This window comes from Sphaeramia orbicularis, chromosome 11, assembly GCF_902148855.1.
Source record: "Sphaeramia orbicularis chromosome 11, fSphaOr1.1, whole genome shotgun sequence".
Classification (NCBI taxonomy): Eukaryota; Metazoa; Chordata; class Actinopteri; order Kurtiformes; family Apogonidae; genus Sphaeramia; species Sphaeramia orbicularis.
In genome coordinates this window covers 4,409,880-4,429,083 of record NC_043967.1, presented here as the reverse complement: position 1 = coordinate 4,429,083, position 19,204 = coordinate 4,409,880, and the positions used below count along the sequence as shown (strand labels likewise).

The 19,204-nt window shown below is 38.3% G+C and overlaps 1 protein-coding gene across 1 annotated transcript in view; it reads right to left on the bottom strand.

The window, feature by feature from the left end:
* The window catches only part of LOC115428438 (zinc finger transcription factor Trps1-like), a 357,327-nt gene that overhangs the window by 308,216 nt on the left and 29,907 nt on the right, over positions 1 to 19,204 (bottom strand). The window contains 1 exon segment of the mRNA XM_030147486.1: positions 6,654 to 7,097. The gene's annotated coding sequence lies outside the window, so the exon portion shown is untranslated.

The window sequence follows — 19,204 nt, the reverse complement described above, 5'->3', positions numbered from 1 at the left end:
GAATTACAAACAGGAAATCCAACTGTACCATTGTTCTTTCTCCATCACAAATACGAATTCACCAACGTGACTCTACTGTCCCAAATCTGTCCCCACTTCACAGACATTATTTCTGGAGCAGAGGATCCATGGATTCACAGACTGACCTTGAGTTCGGGGTCCAAATCAGGTCCAGATCAGGTTCCAGATCAGGCCCAGATCAGGTTCCAGATCAGGTCCAGATCAGGTCCAAATCAGGTTCCAGATCAGTTTCCAAATCAGGTTCCAGATCAGGTCCAGATCAGGCAGGATCACTGTCCAAGATGGACGACCAAGTCAAAAAACTAAACCAGGTCCAATCAAATGAAATCAAATCAAATTTTATTCATATAACCTCAAATCATAACAAAAGTTATCTCATGACACTTTACACATCGAGCTGGTCGAAAACCAGACTCTCAAGCACATTTACAGAAACCCAACAGAATCCTCCAGGAGCAAACACTAGTGACTGGTGACAGTGGAAGGAAAAACTTCCTTTTAACAGGCAGTCCAACGTTCTGACCATGGAGAAGGAACCTGAACTCATGGTCAGTCTGTGAATCCATGGATCCTCTGTTCCAGAAATAATGTCTGTGAAGTGGGAACAGATTTTGGACAGTAGAGTCACGTTGGTGAATTCGTATTTGTGATGGAGAAAGAACAATGGTACAGTTGGATTTCCTGTTTGTAATTCTGTCTAAACTTATTCATTCATATTCTGATCAAATACATACAATACATTTCATGTACGACTGAACTCATTCAACTGTTTATGCATATTTATTTTTGTACAACTACAGACTAATATGAACACACATCTGTCTGATGCACACCAACTTAACCCCATAGAAAACAAGTGTCAGACACACACACACACATCCACACCTCGCTGCCTCAGGAGTCAAACCCACAACGTCACAAACACAAACACGTCCCTGTCATTCTATCGTGCATCTCAGTAGTTTCTTGAGCCCAGCTGAACAGTCTCTTCTCAACAATCCTCAGTTTCTCTAAAACTCTGAGAAAATGTGCCAAATCTGACTTGTACGAGCACATCAAAGCCTGCACCAGACCGCAACGCACGCACCCGAATGCATGCACACCTGCGTGCACGGCTGCAAACATACGCATGCATCGACACAAACTTACACAGACCACAGCTAAAAGCATCAAGAAGCTCAAAGCGGCCGCCCCGCTGAAGAACATGAGCGAGCAAAGCCGCCATACCACATAATGAGAAACATGCACAAACACACACATGTGAGCAGAAGGCCTCGTCTGTGCCCGTCCAGCGCCGGCGGCTCTGCTCACATCTGAACACACACTCATGGACACAGAGCTGCAGCCGCTATTAAACTAATGACAACTGCTATTATTTCTAAACAGTTGGAGTACATTTGAAGAAAACTGTCCCATTCCAACTTACACTGTTTTACATTTTTTATAAATGATCTGCCTCAGATATTAAATGTGTTAAATGTTCTGTATTTTAATCAGATTAATAGTTAAACTAATGACCAAAGTGCTGGTTTGCTGCCGTTTTCTAGGTATATGATGGTGTGTTCTTCCACATATATGTTGGTTTGTGTCCATTTATGCAACGATGTTTAAATGTTCCACTGATAGAACCTGTACAGTCCATGTATTGTCATGTGCAGACAGTGTTTGAACAGTAATATTAATATAACAGACAGTAATATTCCTTTGGACTTAAACCCATTCTATCATTAATTCTACAGTTTCACAGTTGGAGCCCAGACTGTATCTGTGAAACTACAACCAACCAGTATTTAGGACTGGATTAGTCTGGATCAGAGACTCAGACGTAGTTTAATTTCACCATTTTTATTCTGGAATCATTTGACTGATAGACTGGTGTTATTAAGTTTGAATGAATTTAATTTAGATTTTTGTCTTTCCTCCTGTATAACAGAAACATTCTGGGAAACACCCGGTCACAACACAAAATACTTAAACAAAAATATCAAATTATTCAAGAAAATCAACAGATTAATCAACTATGAAAATAATTATTAGCTGTAGTTAATGGATAATGAAGATAATAAATATGGAGATGATAATGATATTTTACTAACAGATGTGATTAATGATTTTCTGTACTCTGTTTTCCTTTTGTGGTCATTTTATTATATGATATTGGTATAAGTAGAATCTAGTATTAGTAAAAAACATATTTTCCAATTGAAAACAAGATGTTTATTGACAGTGAACACTTGCATAAAAAACGGAGGGTTCGTACACATTTTTCAAGGTCAAATTCACCACTTTTCAAGCACTTTTAAGGGTCATTTTCAAATGTTTCCAGCACAGCCTCTTATCACTGGGGTAAAATACTTATCTACATGAATACAGATACTCAGGATTATTTATTTCACTTTTTATCACAATGATGTACATTGTATTATGTATAACCATCTAAAATTATCTTTCATTATAGCAACAACTTTAGAACTTAAAGGAGAACACAAAGTTTTACCCAATAAAAGGGAACCCACTTGGTGTTTTTCAGACACACTCACACCAAAGAGACAAAAATTAAGATGAAAATGTACCCGAGTCGATCTGAGAACACCTGGAATTTACTTCATGACAAAGCTGTATTTTTCTAAATGTGTCACCTCTGTGTAAGTAACTTTGTCTGGACATCTAACCTGACAGAGTCAATATTAAACATAAATAAATAAATCACATCACAGAGGTAGAATTCCAAGCACTCAAACTAAAATTCAAGCACTTTTCAGACCTGGAAAACAAAACTATGAAATTCAAGTGTTTTCAAGGATTTCAAGCACCCATATGAACCCTGAAAAAGACATCTAGATTTTTAAAACTTTTTAAACAAACTTTCACAGGATATATATAAGGAAAAATATAAATACAAAGCTGCAAGCACAAAATTATTAATGGCGAAAATAAGATTTGTCCAACTGTTTGTTCTTCTAAAACTGTGACAGGCTCAGTCAGGAACAGACAACAGGTCATTGAAACCTCTCTGTGTTTCCTAATAAAACACCATTTCACCCAAACGCAGGCTGTGGTCCTACGTACATACCTGCATCACTGTCATTTCAGGAAAAACTGACACTGAAAGTCCAAACACAAAGGTCTCTTTTCAGAAACAATGGCCATTTTTTTAGACTTTATTTGAGAGAGTTCTCAGTGGAAACTAGTGAGGCAGCAGGATAAAAGCACGGTGCAGGTATGTGGCAAAGACAAAGGAAACACAGCGACAGCGCTCTGAAGTATGTGGTAACAAAGACGGAGGAAGATAACGCAGCGAGGGTAGAGCTGTGCACGACTGAGGACAAGAGAAAAGTCCAAGTGTGTCATCGCCGCTTCACTTATTTCCACATCTGTGTGTGTGTGTGTGTGTGTGTGTGTGTGTGTGTGTGTGTGTGTAAGCGCATATGCCTGCGTTTTCCAATAATCATGCGCTAGCAAAACGCCAAAGTATATTATAGGCTGGTGCACACACAATACGTAAGTGCTTACTTTGTAAAAATGTACAAATTCATCGTCTCTCCAAACACATCAACAGACACACACAGCAAATACATTAAAGACTGAATAATCTTTGCACATTCAGCACACCTTGAAAAAATGACTTACAACCATGAACGCATGCAATTTGAAACAACATCATTTTAACTATTGCAGCTATTTTTATTATGAAGCAGCTTCTACCACAAACCACTGCAGCGTAGGGTACATCCTGTCAGAACGACCTCAAATGCATGGAAATGCATTTACTGTCAAGTAGTAACTGTGTGTGTGTGTGTGTGTGTGTGTGTGTGTGTGTGTGTGTGTGTGTGTGTGTGTGTGTGCGTGTGCTTGTGTGTGTAGCACAGGTGTCAAACATGTGGCCCAGGGGCCAAATCCGGGCTGTGGGATGAATTTATGAAATGCAAAATTTACACTGAATATATTAACAATCACTGGTGTCAAAATCATTTTAATTCAGGTTCCACATACAGACCAGTGTGATCTCCAGTGGGTCAGACCAGTTAAATATTATTATAATAACCTGTAAATAATGACAACCACAAATGTTCTCTTTATTTTAGAGTAAAAAAGTTAAATTTCATGAAAATATTTACATTAACAAACTATACTTTCAAAAAAAATGTGAATAACCTGAACAAATATGAACAACATAAAATGTCTTAACAGAAGTAAATGCGACTTCCCCAATATTCTGCCTGTTACTAAATGTTTTGTGTATTTGTAATTGTAATGTACATTATAAATGATAAACTGATCCATGATGTCAAAACTGCACTTGTTTTTCTTAAGACATTTCCAGTTGTTCATGTTATTCAGATTTTTAAGGAAACTTTGTAGATGTAAACACTATCACAATGTAACTTTACTTTTTCCATTGTTACTATTTTACCACTTATCTATTTTATTATTTTACTGACCCACCCTGACTGTGGCCCCTAAACTAAAATGTGTTTGACAGCTCTGATGTAGTGTTAAACACTCCCCTAAAACACAGCAGTGCATGTGACCAACAGCCCAATGATGAGTTGACACCAGTAGCTCCTTAATACCAGGACTGGGTGAAGAACAACATGAGTACTGTGGGATTACTTCAGATTATGTCATAAATATTAAATAATTTTCTGATGTTTGTATCCCATTCATCTTCAAGCTCCTTTTGTCTTTCCGTGTCTTTTAAGAGTAATTTAAATGCACAAATATCTGTTTTCAACTTTCATGATCATAAATGCGCCTTTAAAAGAAAACAAACAATATTTTGAAACGTATTCTAATAATTCTATGAACATTCTTATGGTTGTATCCTCTGGGATTGTGTCACACAGCCTTCATTTTACAACATTTCATGACGTCGTGTGGAAACGGATCCTATGAAAAGTCCTGTTTGTGACGTCAGGTCCACACATGTGGTTCTAGTTACTACAGATTCCACCGGAGCTTCATTCAATCACAGCTCTGAGTGAGCGGCCCTTAAGGGGTTAATGAACTCAGATAATGAGCTGCACTGAGACACTGTAAAGCACACACTAACGCTAACATCGGACATCAAGAGACTGCGCTGTCCGCCAGGTCAAACTCATTGTGTTCGGCTGTGTCGCAATTCAAAGAAAAACTTTTCTTTTCCCACAAGTAGAGCAACTAAAACCCAAACGTTGATCCTCAGCATGTGTGTGGCATTTTAAAGCAGCACTGTCAACTAATGCAAGCGTCATGAATATGGCTGTTTGAGCAGCAATGAGTTCGTGTCGGCAACTTTTTCCCTGAACCCAAACAAGCTGAAGGTTAGAATATGAATCTAAAAAGAGCCACACACTGGGACGGACAGGGTCCCAGTGCTACAACAACAAACACAAACTAATAATCCTATGTAATAGTCCCACAGAAGAAAGAAGCACCAATTAAAACTATACATGCATAACATTAGGACTGTTTATGTATGTGTTAATATATTTATTTTATTCATTTATTTTACCTTTACTTAACCAGGAAGTCCCATTGAGATTAGGAATCTCTTTTATAAGGCAGACCTGTCTGAGGTATCAGCCATACAAAGTCCAAACAACATAAAACACATACATGATACACAATGAACAATAAAACACAACTATTCAACCATAATGGACTCAAGAAAAACAGTGACATCCCTCCTTCACTGCATTCTCCATGATACTTTTAAAATCATAAATATACAACAATTCACTAATCAATTAGACACCAACGATAAAATCAACTATTTCACTAATCAATAACATGCTTAAGTCACTCAGCCTCTTAAATATGAAATGTTTTCATCATAATTCACTGGTTTCTTGTCTCTACTGTGACAGTAAACAGACATTTGAGGACGTCATCCTGGGTTTTGGAACACTTTTTTTTTTCTTCACTATTTTACAAACTAAACTCAAAATTATAAAGGACATAAAAAAAATACTCAGTATTAGTTGCAGCCATAGTTTTAATTGTAGTTCACTGCACTAACAACAGTAAAAAATTAAGGTTAATTACTTTTGATTTTATTTTTTATAAAAAGGATTAGATTAAAAACTGAACAATAACTTCCAGAATAAAAGTAGTTAAACTTGACCAGGTATATGAGTCTCTGATCCAAACTAATCCAGTCCTAAATGCTGGTTGGTTGTAGTTTCACAGATACGGTCTGGGGTCAAAATGTGAAATTCTGTGAATTAATGATAGAATGGGTTTAAGTCCAAAGGAATATTAGTGTCAGATCTACCAGATCTACCTCAAACACTGTCTGCACATGACAATACATGGACTGTACAGGTTCTATCAGTGGAACATTTAGACATCTATTGGATAAATGGACACAAACCAACATATATGTGGAAGAACACACCATCATACACCTGGAAAACAGCAGCAAACCAGCACTATGGTCATTAGTTTAACTAATAATCTGATTAAATTATGGAACATTTAACACATTTAATCTGAGGCAGACCACTTATAAAAAAAATAGTAGAGCAGTGTGATTATTGACCAGCAGCATAAACATCATATAAATATGTTACGATCTACACTTTTTTAGTTTTTTAAAGATGTAAAACCTACAGAAACTCCTAAAGCTAACAACCCAAACGGAGCCTTACCTCTTCTGATCATCAGGTTATAAAAACATCATGGGTGACTCCTGGCCTTTGCTTCAGCAGCTCCACTGGACCCAGTACCGTCCAGCAGCGGTCCGGTCCGGTCCGGGTACTGGCCTCTGTACTCCACACGGACCAGGTGTCAGGCCCACGCTAGAATCCCTCCATTTGTCCGTGTCCAGTCGGGTCGGTAAACGAGTCCAGAGGACAGAACGTCCACCCTGGTTCTGTGTGCGTGTGGCGTCCACGGCTCCTGTTCCACTTATAGTTAACAGCTGGGCCACACGGCGCTGGATCCCATCAGGACTGTTGTAAATCCATGGAAGAGGGATTTGCAGACTGCCGTTCTTGTTGTCCACTCTTCTTTTTTCCTTTTTTTTTTTTTTTTTTCAGCTCTTGTTTAAGTCCTCAGTCACGGCTGTCAGAGTCCACCGTCAGTGTAACCACCTGGAAACAGGCAGGAAGGTAAATGACGTTAGATCCAAACATGGACCAGAACCTACTGGAGCCAGGTTTGAACACATTCTGCTCATATTTGACTTTTGCGGGAAACACTTTTGTGCACATGTCAGACACCTAAATTGATCAGCTGATTCAAGATTCGAGAAGTTTACTGTCGTATCCACAGCAGGACTGAGCAATGAAAATCTAACTTTGTGACTTCCCTTCACACGACGAACATAAACAGTTAAACTAAACTAAAACACAATAAAGGAAATAAACTGTACAGTTAAAACAATTTAAACTAAAACACAATAAAGGAAATAAACTGTACATTAAGCAAGGACAAATAAATAGGTACAATAAAATAAGTAAGTGCATCAAGGTGCAAAAAAAAATACAGATTGATTGTTTGATTGCGCTGATCAAAGGTGCACAAAAATATGAAGTGTCCCCGCTGAGACCGGAGCAGGTCCCAGTCTCTAATTGGACCCATTTAGTTTTATCAGCGTCGAGTCGACAGCAGACAACACCTTCCATATGCCCAGAACGTTTGATGAAACCCAAGCACTGATAATGTAATGTTAGAGCAAGACTAAATAAAAACAGCTTTTCTCAAATAAACAAAGAAAATATGGAAAACTCAGACAAAATATCTATATATTTTCTGTATTTTCTCCACTGATACATTTTAAAGTGTTGAGGATTTATCAGACAGTTAGTGTGCTGTGATAAGAGCTCACTTATTTCTGAAATAACATAATCAGCTGAAACAATAGTGGCTAAAGGCAGAATATTAATGACAAAAAGTCACTCATTGTGGGACAAGAAATTCATTCCAATTAGAAAACAATTACAGCCTGTGAAAGCAATCAGTGAGCATACAACATCTGCCTCTGTGTGTGTGTGTGTGTGTGTGTGTGTGTGTGTGTGTGTGTGTGTGTGTGTGTGTGCGCGTCCAAGTATTATTACATCCCTTATTTCAATATTGATTGCTTTATGAATCATTGTCCGATCGTGGATGAACATTTTCCAGACATCAGTGTGTGTGTGTGTGTGTGTGTGTGTATCAGTCGTCCAGTGGCTGCAGCCGCTGACAGTTACACTGACTTTATTTGGTAATTCTAGTGTTAAATGTCAAGACTCACCAGTTCTCAGTTCCCCCTTTTGTTGCCCCAACCACAAAATCACCCCACCCTCTGTCTGTACTGTACCACCCCCTCCCTCCCTCTCTCTGCCACCCCTTCTTCTTCTTTCCATCTATCTTGCCCTTTCTCTCTCTTCCTCTCACCGCAAATCTAAATCTGAGTCTGTATTTATACAAAGCCATTTTCCCTGGGACAGACTTCAGTGAGTGCAAATATATATATATATATATATATATATATATATATATATATATATATATATATATATATATATATATATATATATATATATATATATGTGTGTGTGTGTGTGTGTATATATATATATATATATATATATATGTGTGTGTGTATGTATATATATATATATATATATGTATATATATATATGTACATATATATGTATATATGTACACACACACACACATATATATATATATATATATATATATATTTATATATTTATATTTATAGACACACACATTTATCGTGCAGTCATGCATATTAATCTTTAAACTATCAGGGTTTGTACACATTTTTCAAGGTCAATTTCAAGCACTTTTCAAGCACTTTTTAGGGTCATTTACAATTTTTCCAGCCCAGCCTCTTATCACTGGAGTAAAACACATACCTACAGGAATACATTTACTCAGGATTATTTATTTCTCTTTTTATCACAATGATGTACATTGTATTATGTATAAACATCTAAAATTATGTTTCATAAAAGCAAACAGTTTAGAAATTAAAGGAGAACACAAAGTTTTATCCAAAAAAAAAAAAAAAAAAGGGAATCCACTTGGTGTTTTTCAGACACAGTCACACCAAAGAGACAAAGATTAAGACACAAAAGTACCTGGAGTCGACCTGAGAACACCTAGGAATTTACTTTTATGACAAACTTTTATTTTTCTAAATGTGTCACCTCTGTGTATGGAGCTGTGGCTGGACATCTAACCTGACAGAGTTAATATTAAACATAAATAAACAAATAAATCACATCACAGAGTTAGAATTGCCAGCACTTTCAAACACTAAAACTAAAATTCAAGCACTTTTCAGATGTTAAAAACACAACAGTGAAATTCAAGCATTTTCAAGGATTTCAAGCCCCTGTCTGAACCTGAACTAGTCTTTGGATGTCAGTCCTTCTCAGTTTCTAGTTCTAGTTCTCCTGTCTTTAGGGTTAAACTGTTTACATCATCAGTTCATTCATTTATACTGTTTGAATGTTTTCATCTTGTTGTATAAGAACTCAGATTCAAATTGCTTTGGGCTTTAATGTATGAACGCTGGCTTTTATTGGATTCTTCAGCTGGACTTATGGTCGCAGACGTCATGCATCACCACCTACACTGTAACTTCGTACAGCCCCATGTGGGCCCACACGGCTTTGACCTGCACCTCTTCCACCCACTCCTGGTTGGCCAATTTATGATCATGTGACACCAGGACTGTACAGCAACAAGTGTGGGATTCCACCGAATATAGTTCATTAGTTTATATTCATGACTTATTTCACTTTTATTCTTGTCTGTTCCTGTTTGCTCCTGATAAACCTGTGGTTTGAACATTAATAAACCCACATAATTTAACTAAATTGTTTCTTTATTTCATTAGTATAATCAGTAATTATCAGATGTTGGTATTCCCCATCCATTAACCTAGTTCCATTCAGCGGTTCCATCTCTTTCGTTGCCTACACTGTAATACTTTTAATAGAACTATGACATCTTTGTTAAGTTCTTTGAGCTCATGAAGACACTGCTCCATGTTGCTCCCTAACCTTCCATATTGTTGTTCTAAAACAGAACATGCCTGCCGGAAGATATGGAAATAGGGATGTAACGATATGAAAATTTCATATCATGGTTATTGTGACCAAAATTATCACGATTATCATTATTAATGTGGTATTGTTGAAACTGTGCTCAAAATGTTCAAAAAGTACTTATACACACACTGAAATAATTTAACCAAGTTGTATTTTGGGGGAAAAAAAAAAAAAAACAGATAAAATATTTGTCACAATGCACTTTCTCTTGGCAGAAACATTCAAGTATTAACCCTTAGGGGTCTGAGCATATTTTTCAGTCCTTCTGATTTTGCCTTTATATACTATATACAGAAATATTTACTATAATCATGTTTGGTATCTTTTTTTTCACCACAACTTCATTTATATCAACTGCCTATTATTTTTTTCACTTTAACCTACTATATCAACACAAAAGGACAAAAAACACAAAAAAAATACAAAATCCAATTTGAAAAATGTATATAATTTATTGCATAAATAACACAAAGATGCCTCACGAATCTTTTCAAAGACTTTAAAAGTGAATATTGATTCCAAATATTAGGTAAATACAATTAAAAGTGTAATACATTAAAACTGTACTCAAGTATTTGACATAAAAGCAGATCTTTACATAGGCGTTTTCTCCAGAAAAGTGCAGTCATCAAACACGGTTGTCATGATAATCAGAATTTAAATGGTAATACTAACCGTTGGCAATTTTACCGCGGTTTATTGTTATACCGGTAATTGTTACATACCCATATGGAAACCATGGAAACAACTCCGCCCAGTGGAGTTTCATCTATGAAACCAGCCGATACCAGCACTACTGCCACCTTCTGATTTGGAAGGAAACTACAACACTTTCTCAAAACGACACCACAACAACAGTATGCCCCCCCCTTGGTTTGTTTGTGTGTTTCTTTACACTTCAGCAGCAAAACTATTGGTTGATTTCATACCAAATTGGGTTTATAGATTACCAGTGACCCAGAATAGATGTGATTACATTTGGAAAAAGTAGGTCAAAGTTACTTTTTTTTAATGATTTTTTTTTTTTTTTTTTTTTAATCTTCCCATTTACTTATAATGGGTGAAACACATGCAAGGGGCGGGGTTTGTTGTGCCTGGCACCTCTCTGTTTTTTTCTTCATGTTCATTTTTGTCTCATTACCTCCACCAAGGAACAGCAAAGGTTATGTTTTCATCGGGGTTTGTCTGTTTGTCTCTTAGCAAGATAACTCAAAAAGTTATGGATGGATTTTGATGGAATTTTCAGGAAATGTTGATAGCACAAGGAACAAATGATTACATTTTGGTGGTGATGGGGGGGGCACTGATCTGCTTTGGTGGAGGTCTGCACTCTCTGGGTGCTTTTCTAGTTTCTTCATGTTCATTTTTGTCTCATTGCATCTATTTTCATATTAATTTTTCATTTTGTTCTGTCTTTCAAGCCACTTTTTGTTTAGTTTTTTTTTTTCCACTGCTCTTGCATCACCTTCTATAAGAAATTTAAAACTTTCAACTTTTACTCAAAGATAAAATATAAAACTGAAAGGAAATAATGCTTTCACGTTTATCTTGTAATCGACTGCTACAATATCCTCTACCTTAAACCGTACTACAGCCCTCAGATGAAAAAGGTGTTGTATCCCAGTTTAGCTGTTCACCTGCTTAAACACGCTGTTGACTTCTACACAGAGACATGAACAGAGGAACCATTTGTCAAACCTACTGTGTCATTATCTGCAATGGGACAAGAAAACGCAGGCATGAAAAATAAATACCATTATGAGTCATTACTGAAATCATGACTCATTTTAAGACCCTCCCATGCTAAACGTGCAGCATTTGTGAGACTATATGTTTTGCAAAACCAGTTGTTAAGATGACTTTCTATTTCCTCCAGGTAAAGTGTTACAGATTTACTGCGCTACATATATAAACATATATTTAAGGTTCATCCCTATACACTGTATGCCACATGTCCCCCCAGGCAACAAAAATATAACAGTGAAATGACAGCGAGCATATACACACACTGACTCCAGGTTTGTACAAGACTGATACACACATACAAGTATTCAGTTATTAGAGCTGGAGAAGAAGACGGAAGACAGAAGACAGAAGAAGACAGAAGAAACAAAAGACAACAAAAGAAGACAGAAGAAACAGAAGACAGAAGAAGGCAACAGAAGAAGAAGATGAAAGAAGACAGAAGACATCAGAAGAAAGAAGAAACAGAAGAAGGCAGAAGACAGAAGACAACAGAAGAAGATGGAAGAAGGAGAAGACAACAGAAGACAGAAGAAACAGAAGACACAAGAAGAAGACAGAAGAAGAGGAAGAAGACAACAGAAGAAGACAGAAGAAGAAGATGGAAGGAGAAGATGGAAGGAGAAGACAACAGAAGAAGAAGACAGAAGATGAAGACGGTGATTTGGTCACACTGTTCTACTATTTCTAAGTAAATATCTGCCTCAGACATTAAATGTAATAAATCTGACTTTAATCAGATGAATCATAAACTAATGACCAAAGTGCTGTTTAGCTCATGTTTTAATCCATATGATGGTGTGTTCTTCCACATATATGTTGGTTTGTGTCCATTTATCCAATAGATGTCTAAATGTTCCACTGTTAGAACCTGTACAGTCCATGTATTGTCATGTGCAGACAGTGTTTGAAGTAGAACTGATAGATCTGACACTAATATTCCTTTGGACTTAAACCCATTCTCTGGTAAATTGTCAGAATTCCACATTTTGACTCCAGACTGGATCTGTGAATCTACAACCACCCAACACTTTGACTGGATTAGTCTGGATCAGTGACACACATGTGGTGGACTGCTTTGATTCTGGAAGTGTCTGACTTGTAGACCAGTGTCATCAGTTGTATTCACAACAGGAAAAGAAAAGAGAAGAGAAGGAGGAGGAGGGTTTTCTCTTGACAGTGTGACTGTAAATATTTTCCCTGCTGAACGGTGACTCAGAGGGGCTGCTGCTTACTCATTTACTCGCTCGGTGTTTGCCTCTGCTCTTTTTTCCTTCACTCCTCCACTCTGACTTATCTACGTTTTCACATTCATCGCTTTTTCAACCTCTTGCTTTTTTGTCGCTTCCATCGCTGTCTTTTCCATCAATCTATCACTGAGCCCGTCCTCTGTCTGTTTTTCCAAGTGTCATTGTGGCTGAGATACACCCCATCCCCCCCCCACCCCCCGCAAACGTGTGTGGTCCGGTCCGACTATAGACCGTTACATTGTCCCAGACAGGTTGGACTGTGCCACTAGCCAGCAGACGATGGAGGAGGGAGGGGTGTGTGTGTGTGTGTGTGTGTGTGTGTGTGTGTGTGTGTGTGTGTAGGGGGGGTGTAATGGTGTGTGTGTGTGGGGGGGTTCCTAGGGAATGTTTGTTTTTCTGTTTCCAATTTGGTCCAGCCCGAGGAACTCCACACTCCGCTCTGTCTCAAATGCACCATTCATGACGGCCTGACGTACATGATTACACACAAATACCCACTCACCAACCCCCCCCCCCACACACACACACACACACACACACACACACACACAGGCATGTGCACACGTATTCATGCACATCAAGCACTTTAACGTGCATGCGGAACATACAGACTTATAAAACATGCAAATTGATTTTCAATCATTTTCAGCCTGAAACTCCAGCCCTTTCATTTATCTTTGTTCTCATCTTTTATTGTTTTGTGATTTGTTATTGCTTATGCTGTTTCAAATGACATGGTGGTCAAACTAATTACGCATGTTTCTTCCCCATCTTTCAGCAACCCCCCCCCTCCGTGTCCCTGTGGAAAATGATTGTCTTTGAAAGGCCTTTTTGATGTGTCTCCGTGTGTTTTTAGATGCTATGTAGACAGATTTAAGCTCCATGTTCCACCAATTAGAGCACAGAGGGCACATTGTTTCACATTCAGCCCCACTGTTCCATCTGAAATGAATTATTTAGTCCCATTTATTGTTTAGATTTCAAGTACAGCACACAACGCTGATCCTCGCAATTAAAGGTTATCGTTTATCAGTGCAAACCAAATGGACAGATGGACGGACAGATATGAGACACATTCAGTTTGTTATGAAATGTCATGTAGACTCAGTTAAGTTCCACATTCCATCAATTACACATCGCACAGACAGGAAACCACATTGTTTTTTATTCTAAAATTACAGGCTTATTCAGTTGATTTTAATGTTTGTATTTCAGATTCACAAAGCGGTATGTGCAAAAAAGCTCCAGCAAATATTTCAGGCAGACAGGAGGAAAAATCTGATCAAAGGAGATTTTAACTGGGTTTTAAAAGTTTGGTTCTAAGTTCTGCTAATTATAGCTCAAATAAATGCACTTTTTCCTACAGTATTTGACTTGTTTCATTTTGAGTATCGGGCCTTCAAATGCAGGTACGTTTCCATTTGATTACATATACGACATTAAATCACTGATGGTTTTCATAATGTTCCACGATCTGAGGACTCACTGAGTGGTTTTAGGTGAACAGCAGGACTATGTTTGCCCTAGATAAATACACACTCACACACCGGAAAGCTAAGGGAGCTCCTTGTTTTTTTCTTTGTGTGTTGACTCATCACCAGTGCAACATAGAGTTAACATCAAACACTGAATGACACGCACAAAAACGCCGGCAAACCCGACACGACACGACAGATGCATCTGTTGCTCATTCCTCCTCTAAACACACTATGAAATTACCAGAAGCCCATGAAAGGTTTTTTTCTACAAAAGCTCTGAAATTGACATCATAAATTGAAGAAATTGCTAAGGTACAGTTTGTTAAAGTAAGGGCGGTATCAGAGATGATAGTTATTCCAGTTTTGACCTTGGATAAAGTAGATAATGACTGTGTCTCACTGACTGACAGCTCCATTAGAAATGCTCTGTGTTAACAGGACGGATGGAAACACTAAAAACAATAAGGCTTTTACACCTGGACTGGACTGGACGAAAATGACAGGTCCCACTGGATGCCGTTTCAGGATACAAGCTCCACTCTGACGCTGACGTTCCACTCAGAACCGTCTAGCGCTGACCACAAAAAGAACATTTTTAATCACAGGGTTTGGACACATTTTTCAAGGTCAAATTCAAGCACTTTTAAGGGGACAGCACCTTATCACTGGGGTTCAACACATATCTAGAGGAATACATAAAAAACTCATGATTAATTTTGTCACTTTTTATCACAATGATGTACATTGTATTATGCTATAAACATCTAAAAATATGTTTCATAATAGAAAATTTAGGAATTAAAGAACACAAAGTTTTATCCCAAAAAAAGGGACACTCGTACTGAGCCAAAGATTAAGATAAAAATGTACCAGGAGTGGACCTGAGGACACCTGAGAGTTCTATTTTTCAAACTGTATCACCTCTCTCTAATTAACTTTGGTTTGAGTTAATGTAAAAATTAATAAATCATATCATAGAGTTATAATCTAAGCACTTTCACTAAAATTCAAGCACTTTTCAGACCTTGAAAACACAACAGTGAAATTCAAGCATTTTCAAGGATTTCAAGCCCCCCTACCGACCCTGTAATCAGTGTCCGAATTCATATTTCAAACAAGTATCAAATATCCTCAGACTACTGGTGTCTGTCATCAGCCTCATCAGCTCTGCTTGGATATTTACAGTCGTGTATCTGTGAAACAAGAACACAATGTCCTGACAGGATCATCCTGACTAGATTACTCCTTTGTAAATGACACCAGTTAATTACCCTGATCAACCAGATCTTTGAGCTGCTGGCGCTGAAGCTCAGGGAGTGGTTTATCCAATCATTACTGTAAACTACACTCACAGCTTTCAAGGTTCACTCTGAAACAAGTTTCACACTGAAAAACATACACCTGCCACATGTGGGCACCGCCGTGTTCCATTAGAGCTGAAAGAAACGGTCCAACGCAACGGATCAAACCAGGTGACAGGTGACTTGTCCTCTGATACACATAGACCTGTGGCACTGCCGCCTCCAGCTGTGGACCACACCCACCGCTGTAGACCACACCCACTGCTGTCTTCATGGAATACATGGCTCAGAGCCCATACATGCCACAACCAAATTACGTCAATTCACTAAAGTTTAATATCATCTGGGCCTTTCATCCACATGACACCGGTGTTTGTCGTGGTCCTGAAATGGAATTTTTGGAGAACGGGTCCCAGAGCGGAAAAATCTCCCAGCTCCGCCCTGGCGTTGGTGTATGGATAGGTACAACACCACTGTATGGAAACCATGATGCCACAGTACCATGTGACCAGAAGAAGAAAATCCTGGATGTAACATCTGGTAACAACAACAACAACGGCAGATTCCAGAGTTGTGTTTGTGCTGCTCAGTTTATTAGCACTAGTCCAACTAAACCTGGTACTGCTGTACCAACTGGACAATCAGAAGAGACGCAGAAACAGATCCACACCTCAGATACTTTTAAATCCACCACAGTGTCCTGGTAGAAGGACGACCCGGACCATGCATTCTTCTGTGGTTTGAGTGTATCCTGCCGTTTAACCCAGTTTGACGGTTTCCACCTGGATGCAGATATTTATTGAAATGATACGTGTACAGACGCAAAACTTTTAGAATCTGCGAAAGAAAAATACTAGGAGCATTATGGTGTGGACGTAGCCTTGGTTAAAAAGGTCAAAGGTCAAATGGAATATACCACAGTACAAAAAAAAGATAAACAGATATAAAATCATTATTTCTTCCAATTTAAAAGTGAATTTAAGTCCCGATTGAAAGATGAAGAAACCACACAGTTATTTATTAAAGATGTACTCAGATGAAAACCCATCTCTGGTCTCTGATATTCAAAACTGAAAACTATGTAAAGACTAATATTTGTGGTTGTAACTTTGTTTTTAACAAACTGTTAGGCACTGGAATTGTTCTGCACAAAATGCACTTTTGTTTCTGAGGAAAAAAGGCATACGGGTTGGATATTGAATTGAAAATTTCCTTAACAAATTTTCTTATGTATTCTAATTGCGCAGCAAATGTTCTTTCTAAAGGAAAGAATATGTGTTTTATTGCTGTAATAAATATAAATAAGAGCCTTTTTTTTTTCAGTTCATAATCTGAATATTCGACTAGTGCTTACAGTAGTGGAGGACTAGTCGACTATAATAATCATTAGTTACAGCCCTAATGTGTGAATATATCAGGATATCAACACTGGTTGTTTATTATCCAGCTGTTTGAAAGGATTTATCAAAAACATAAAGTTTAAGAGTAAGTGCTGTCAAATGTCTCAGCTCTAGTAGAATGTCAGACGTGTCTTTTTAATCAGTAAAGGTGGATTAGAGCCACTGTGGTCAGTAGACCAGACAAACTCCCCAACCACAGGAAAGACCCTCCCTGTATGTGGATGATATTACCGTCCCCCGTCAGTGTACAATAGTAGCAGAAAGGCGGCAGCTGCATAAATCAACGTGGGCCTGTTGATTCTGACCCTGCTCTCCACAGCTAAGACTTTCATGCATCAAAAATAATGGAGAACAATCTCTGCTTCAGTGCTGGTTGTAGGCGTAATGGAAGGAACTAGTAGCTGCATAAATCAACATGTTTATTGTTGACTCTTGCCGAGCTGTCTTTTCCCCCAAAATACGGAAAGCAAACTACAGCTCTGCCAGAAACACACACACACTTTATACACACACCCCACTGGCGCACCCAGTCTGCCAGGCAAAGCTGATGTATATGCACACACACACACACACACACACACACACACACACACCCCTATACATACATATGTGTGTCATAGTTTGGTTTGTCTCTGTCTGGGTAAGCTCAAACATTATGTCAGTTACACATACAAGCACACACATTAACACTAATACACAACGCTGTACACACACAGCTACACTAATTCAACACAAGTCTTTCTCATATACACACACACACACAAACACACACACACTTTCCATTCCTGGAGAATCGGACGTTTCCTGCGAGCGGCTGGCCCGACGGGAAAAAATGTCTGGACAAACTTAAGACACACACACAGACACACAACGGAACATTTTTAAGCCACAATGTTGACTTTATATTGGTTTCCAGAGCCCTTCTATCTGCACGGCGGCCAAGTGAAGCAGCATTTCCCTGTTCAACACTGTCGGGAAGCTCTGGACTCAGAGGTTTTCAAGGCCTCAGTGATGTCAATGTGGGGCTGGGCTCCATTCAGCGCTGAACAAAGCCAAGTATCATTCTGTCAATGTGAGTCACTACTCCAGTACAGAAGTTTTACAGCAATGAAAACATCCTTTACTACTTCATTGTCTCAAAAAAATAAATAAATAAATAAGACAATGACCCGGGACCAGGGGCCAAAATTAACACCGACCTAACACCAAATTACAGATGTAAGGATTACAGATATTGGTGCTACAATTATTGTCAGAGAATAATTGCAGTTTCAAAATTACTACAATAATTTTGCAGGGGGTTTATACATGGGGGTGTGGTCTGTGCCACACATACCTTACAATGCGTACATACAGACCATACCACCGTACGTCCTTTTGCAAAGTGAAAGTGAAACTTAACAGGCGTTACTAATTCCTCTGAGTCTCCGGCTGTTGTGAAGCTCATTTACCTTCTCCCTACCTCCTGAAACTTCACAAATTGTCATTTAAGGAGGCAATATGTTTGTTTAAGGGGCACTGTCCCCTCTTGACCTCCCTAGAACCAGGCCTGTTCTACAGGTGCATCAGACTATTTAATGCAGTTTACCTTGTGATCAAACAGAGTGTGTTTACTGCATCAGCTCACAGGTTCACCTCCTGAAGTCTGTCTGACAGTCTGAACTGCAGGAAAGTTTTTTGTTTTTTTTTTTAATTTGAACAATAAAAAGCCAGAATGAAACAGGAGTAATGAGGCTATTTTCAAAATGTAAGGAGTAGAAGGAAAAAGTCAGCTGAAAAATAATTACTCCAGTTTAGTATACAGAACGCAAATTTCTACTTAAGTAAGGTAACGAAGTACAAATACTTTGTTACCTGACACCTCTGCACAGACACATCATGTTGGTTCACATCCACGTCACGTGGATTTCACGTTGAGTAGTGGAATCATGGCTGACAGTGAAACAGACTAGTTACTTC